We start from the raw sequence: 7,494 nt of genomic DNA, 5'->3' as shown, positions 1-7,494 counted from the left end.
TATTGATTAGATAGCACTTTGTCAAAGTATAGAATCAAATTCAAACTAAAACTATTTAGTGACACTTGGTTAAAAAAACCCTCTTAGCATAGCATTTAAACATTTTGCAAAAAAAAAGAGAAAGAAAAAGCCAGCCTCATGCCTCTCATTGATCTAAAGAAATTTGTCCAACCCAGATATGTTGAGACACATATACTTCATCTAAAAAATGGCAATCACATTAATATTGATAAAATTAATAAATTGCTTTCCAAAGAGGAAAGCATAGACTGCAAAAAGACATCTGTGATGTACAGCTCAAGAACTCAAATTTTAGATCCAGGACACAAGGGATGTTGGGTGATTTATAAAATGCCTTACTGCCTTGGATTCAAGTGCCAGTAAGTATTTTAAATCATCAATACCATCATTCTTAATATATGCTTTTTAGAACATTTAAATAGCTGATGCAGTGTTTCATTTATAACCATTCTGAATAGGGTTGCTTTATGCAGTCTATAGACCTGAAAGGGGGAAGAAGCCTGGTCAAGTGGTTAAATGCACATCGGAAATCAGCAGTATTTCTGACATTGCCTATACCTGTAGTGACCTTGAGGAACTGCCATGAAATCTCAGGACTAGAATGGACCTTAGAGATGTCTATGCTAATCCAGCCCCTCCAAGGCCATGCTATCTCCTCCAAGAACAGTTAATACTTCTTTGGCATTGCTCATACCTTGTATATCACACTTAGTAAGCTATAATAATAGCCAACATTAATAAGTCTTACAATACATCAAGGGCTATTCTAAATGCTTTACATGAATCACTACATTTTGTCCTCAGCATAAGCCATTGAAAAGCATACCATTTCTGTTCTCATTTTTTAAGATGATAAAATTGATTCCTAGATGTTTTAAGTTATTTATCCAAATTTACACTGACTCCAGAGCCTGCACTTTAACATTTAGAGTTTAATATTTTATCCTGCTTTGATATCATATTAAACTCTGTTTCTAAAAATTAAGCTCCTTGAAGACACAGATGTAGTCATTTACATTTGAAAAATTCAATAGCACTTAACACAGTGTTTTCTAGACATACAAAGGAGGAGGCATACTGGTTAATAAATTTAGTTCGTAGAAGGTGAATGCTCTGCATATTCTTAGCATCACCCAATCTTTCTACCATTTTCTACTCCACTCTGGGTCCCCAGGAGGCTGATCTCTATAGACTTTTAGCTCAGGTCCTTTTGCCCTCTCCAGCTGCTCATTGGGACTGGCCAATGAAGAAGTATAAGGCAAGGAGGAGGAAGAAAGCTGACTTATTTTCCTGGCTCCATCATTTCAGCTCAGAAGCTGTATTTTTAATGAAAAGTCACAGCATCTGTCAGGCAGTCATGAGTATAGCTACAGCTCTTTTGGGGTCCCATTAGCTACTCCCTCCCTGGGCCTTCAGAACTGATGGTGATAATAAAGCCTTTGTTCACTCGGAGGTGAAGCATCATCTTTTTTTCTTTTTTTTTGGTTTCCCTTAACCTTTCCCACAACTTTCTAATGAGTACCTTTGTTAAATTCTCTTTAATTACCCTGTACAAGCCATCTGTTTTCTGCCAGGAAACTGAATGATAAATGAAAATAAGTCTTAGAAAGAGTAAGTTTGCCAGAGATCACCATTTATTTCTCCCTTAGCAGATAACAATAGTCAGCATTACTGAGCATTTACGAAGTGATGGGCACTATTCTGAATGCAAACAGGTACATGGCAATAGTTCAATATGCTCTTTAAGAAATAAATTGCATTCTACATTTATATACTGCCTGTTCTCATTATAATTGGTGTGAATGTTGGCAAGTTATTTAATTAGTTTTTGCCTCGACTGCTCATCTGTAGAAGAAGAATGACAATACCTACCTCATAGATTTGTTACTGAGTATCCAGCATGTGGTTAAGTACTCATCAATTCCTGTTAGGATCTAGAGCTCTGAACTTGGAGTCATTGCCATTTTTCAATGAAGTTGAGCCCTACAGAAACAAGCAAATGAAACAGTATTATTCAATCTACTCTCAATTTAACTCAGACTTTACAGCACTAGACTGACTTGATGCTTCTACACAAATGTTGCTCAGACGTTTTAGGGAATTCCCAAGCATTTTAATATTGATCCCAACTGAAACATGCAGACATCTTTCTTGATCAAAGTCTGGGGTAAAGGTCTTTCCTGTCACAGCACAGCCTTTCATGCCAGAGACTGCCCCAGTAGGATTCTCCTTTCCACATGTTTTACAGAGTGCTCGTGGCCCTTAAACTCTGCAACACACCCCCAAATTTCTGATGATTTTCTGAAGCACAAACACATACTTGAGAAATTGGGGAAAAACCTTTTTCTGTCAGGTGAAAAGGAATGGATGTGCCTTAATAATCTGATTTTTTAAAATCTCTATAATTTTTAAATCTTCCTTATGATGAAGTGAGTGATGAGCTAAAGATGGCAAGGACTCTATAATGATCCTGCACTTTTCTATTTACTGGCACTTGGCTTATCCTTTTCTCAGCTTTAGGTTCTCAGGTATAAATTCCCTGGAATTTCATTACCAAAGTAGGCACAGCAAAACGCTGGTGAACATTTGTATAGGCAAGATCATAGTAAACATATTCTTTTTATCACTGATTCCTTCCCTTTTCTTGTATAACTTTGCTTTTCTCATCTTCCCCTCTTCCCCCGCCACATCTCTGGAACCATTGTTGAAAATCTAGCATATGTACTTCTACAACCTGTGATCATAATGCATGAGTTTCTTCTTGTTTGTTTTATAAAATACTGATCATAATCTACATGCTTATCTGTCTTCTGCTTTTATCATCTAATACAATGCCTTGGTCAACTTTCTCAAAGAAAATTTTATATTTTCCATAACTGCTTTATTTTATGTTGTGAGTTTATAATTATTTATTCAATCATTCTCTTTTAATGGACATATGCTTTGTTTTCAGTTTTCATATATCTCAGTGGTTTATTTTTCTGTAGAATAGATTCCCAGCATAGACAATGCTGACTTAAAGGGTGTGTGCATTTTAAATTTTAATAGCTGTTGCCAGATTTGTTCATAAGAAACCTATAATTTAAAAAAGCATTTTTACTTGTAAAGTATGATCTTACCCCTTATCCTTTGGTGCTAAAAAGAGTATTATCTTTTCTTATAATTTTTATCAACCTTATAGGTATAAGGTAATGTCATTTAAAAAAATAAGCATTTTCTGATGACCAGTGAGCCTTAGCCTCTGTCAATATGTTTATTGGCTCTCCAGATTTACTCTTTTGTGAACTATGCATTCATGCACTTCATTCATTTTTATATTGGTTTTGTTGCTGTTATTGTCATTTTCTTATAAATTTGCAAGGGCTCATATTATTCTAAAGTTGTTGACCTGTCATATGTATGGTGAATATTTTCCTTAATCATTCATTTATTACAGAGTTTGTTTGTGGTATATTTAGCCATAAAATGGTTTTCTAAATACTTATGTAGTTAAAAATGACTATAGTTTTTTGTTTTTGTTTTGTTTTCCCAGCAGAGATTTTTATATTCCTTAAACTTTTCAAACATAGGTAATACATAGATCTGTATATTTTTAAATGTCTGAACTTAATATATAATTCATCTATTATTTTTTATGAAGTAAGTTCCAGATTCTTTTCTTCTTCAAAGATTGTCATTTATGCTGGAACTAGTGATTAAGTAAAACTATTATTTAAAAAAATAAAAAAAAAATTAAATCACTCCTGGCACACAAAGCCTTGGACTGGATAGTTTCACATGAGAATCTACAAAATATTTAAGGAAGTGCTAACCCTTATCCTTCTCAAACTATTCCAAAAAATCTACAAAGAAGGAAGACTCCCAAACTCTTTATATGAGGCCAGCATCATCCTAATCCCCAAACCAGATAAAGATACAATAAAAAAAAGAAAACTACAGTACAATATTGCTGATGGACATAGATGCTAAAATCCTCAACAAAATATTGTCAAACTGCATTCAACAATACATTAAAAGGATCATACCTCATGATTAAATGGGATTCACCCCAGGAATGCAAGGGTGGTACAATATTTGCAAATCGATAAATGTAATACATCACATAAATAAAAGGAAAGACAAAAATCACATGATCACATCAATAGATGTGGAAAAAGCATTTGATAAGGTCCAGCATCCATTTATGATAAAAACACTCAGCAAAGTGGCAGTAGAGAGAATATATCTCAATATAATAAAAATCATATCCAAGAAACCTACAGTCAACTTCATATTCAATGGACAAAAACTAAAAGCTTTCTCACTAAGATCAGGAACAAGACAAGGATGTCCACTTTCACCACTTCTATTTAACATAGTATTAGAAGTTCTAGCCACAGTGATCAGACAAGAAAAATAAATAAACCCAAGTCTCATTGGTCAATTAATATTCAACAAAGGGGGCAGCAGCATAAACAACCTGGGACCATATATGGAACCATAAACAACCTGAATAGCTGCAGCAATTTTGAGGAAGAACAAAGTAGGAGGAATCACAATACCTGGTATCAAACTATATTACAAGGCCACTGTAATTAGAGCAGTCTGGTACTAGCATTAGAACAGACACAGATCAATGGAATGGAATAGAGAGCACAGAAATAAACTATGGTCAATGAATATTCAACAGAGTGGGCAAGAGCATAAAATGGAGTAAAAATAGCCTCTTCAACAAATGGCATTGGAAGAGCTGGACAGCTACATACAAAAAATTGAAACTTGACCACCAACTTACACCATACACAAAAATAAACTCAAGATGGATAAAAGTCTTAAATATAAGCCGTAGTACTGTCGTACCATAAAAGGCCTAGAGGAGAACATAGGCAGGAAATTTTCAGATATCCCACACAGCAATATTTTCACTGATATGTCCCCTAGAGCCAGGAATATAAGGGAAAGAATAAACAGATGGGATCTCATCAAAATAAAAAGTTTCTACTAAAGAAAACATCAGCAAAATAGAAAGGGAACCAACCATATGGGAAAATATGTTTGCCAATGATACCTCAGACAAGGGTGTGATCTCCAAGAAATATAAAGAATTCACACAACTCCTCACAGGAACACAAACAATCCAATTAAAAAATGTGCAAGGGACCTGAACAGACACTTATCAAGGGAGGACATACAGAGGGCCCAAGGACGTATGAAAGGATGCTCAATATCACTAGCTATCAGAAAGATGCAAATTAAAACCACAATTAGATACCACTTCACACCAGTCAGAATGGCCATCATAAACAAATCAACAAACACATGTGGGAGAGAATGTGAAGAAAAGAGAACCCTAGTACACTGTTGGTGGGAATGCAAACTGTAAAAAACAATATGAAATTTCCTAAAAAATCCAAAAATGGAACTGCCTTTTGACCCAGCAATTCCACTGCTGGGATTATATCCTAAGAATCCTAAAACCCCAACTCAAAAGAACCTATGCACCCCAATGTTAATAGCAGCAATATTTATAATAGCCAAGTGCTGGAAGCAACCTATGTGCCCATCAGTAAATGAGTGGATCAAAAATCTGTGGTACATTTACACAATGGAATACTACACAGCAGAAACAAAGAAGGAACTCATACCCTTCGCAACAGCATGGATGGAACTGGAGAGCATTATGCTAAGTGAAATAAGCCAGGTGGTGAAAGAGAAATACCATATGATCTCACCTATAAATGGAACCTGAACAACAAAACAATCAAGTGAGCAAAATGGAACCAAGATATGGAAATAAAGAACAAACTCTCAGTGACCAGAGGGGAGGGAAGAGGGGGATAACAGGGGAAAGAAGAGGCAGGGGCAAGTCTAGGAACATGTATAAAGGACCCGTGGACAAGGACAATGAGAGGAGGATTGAATGTGGAGATGTACATTTGGGCAGGACAGGGAAGAGTAATGGGAGAAAATGGGGACAACTGTAATTAAACAGCAATGAAAAAATTTTAAAAAATATTATATCATATTATGCATTTCTATTCTAACTCACTTTTTTATGTCAAAGTCAACATCATATTACTTTCTGAACATTCTATGTTTCAAAAAATAATATGAAAATACATTATTTTCTAAAACATTCTGTTTTTAGAGTATATTTTAATCACTAGTAAAGCATACTTCTCACTAATTTTCTTTTTCATAATTTTAGCTTTTTTCATACAATTTATTCTTTTATACCTAATTTTTTTAAAGATTTTTAAAGGTTATTTTAAAGATTTTTAAAATTTATTTTTAGTTTTAGAGAGGGAAGGAAGGGAGAAAGAGAGAGAGAAACATCAATGTGTGGTTGCTGGGGGCCGTGGCCTGCAACCCAGGCATGTGCCCTGACTGGGAATCGAAACTGCAACACTTTGGTTCGCAGCCCTCACTCAATCCACTGAGCTATGCCAGCCAGGGCTCCTTTTAGACCTAATTTAAAAAATATATATCCAGTTTTCAAATATCATGTTATTTGAAAAAAGATGTTGCCAAAAATATTTGAAACATCACACCAGTTGAATGGGAGAGTTATGATTTATAAAAATAAGTCAATGGTTTTTACCATAGGTCTGATGATCAGTAAATAGAAAAAATTCTTCAAAAATACTGTTGAGGCACCTGGTCAGCTAGTTCAGTTGGTTAGAGTGTCATCCTAATACATAAAGATTGAGGATTCAATCCCAGGTCAGTGCACATGCAAGAAATAACCAATGGATGCATTAATAAGTAGAACAATAAAGCAATGTTAAAAAGAAAAAAAGCACTGTTGAATTCCTTCATAATGTAACAAAAACATAAATCCTTGAATTTCATCAGTAGTTCCACAAGTACCTACTCATTCTCATGCTCAGAATCACCTTCAGAAATTTAAGACATTTTGGGACCATTGGTTGCTACTAAGCATGAGGACTAAGGTAGGATCAGGGAACCTAATTTCTATTCACTCCTAGTCTAAAGATGTGTCAAATATGTGTGTGTGTGTGTGTGTGTGTGTGTGTGTGTGTGTGGTGAGGGCAATGAGGGGCGAATTGAAGGATTAGTGAATCAGAAAGGAAATCAAAGTTTGAAGCAGAGGAAATAATTGTGGGACTTGATCTGAAAGTCACCTTAATTTTCCTCTTATATTTACTTGCAGTAAATAAATTTATAAATTTTATTTCAGTAAATACAATTGACATTTCACTTTTTCTTCTTCCCTTAGAGCCATTTGTTCATAAACATGGCCCTAAGCACTTTAGAAGTTATCTATGAAGAAAAGCACTAAACATCATTGTTTTAGGAGTCTAATTCCCTGGAAACAACATCGAAACAAATAAAGCCATTCAGCTTTTAATCACGGATGATATAAATCATCATGTCAGTTAAATCAAGGGTCCATAAATCTCAAAAATGCAGATTTATGACACAAGGATGCAATTTATCAGTATAGGCATTTCAAATTTTATTAGAATGATG

Source organism: Phyllostomus hastatus, unplaced genomic scaffold (assembly GCF_019186645.2).
Source record: "Phyllostomus hastatus isolate PE091 unplaced genomic scaffold, TTU_PhHast_1.1 phas_contig_86, whole genome shotgun sequence".
NCBI classification, from domain to species: Eukaryota; Metazoa; Chordata; class Mammalia; order Chiroptera; family Phyllostomidae; genus Phyllostomus; species Phyllostomus hastatus.
Note: the sequence above shows the minus strand (reverse complement) of the source record.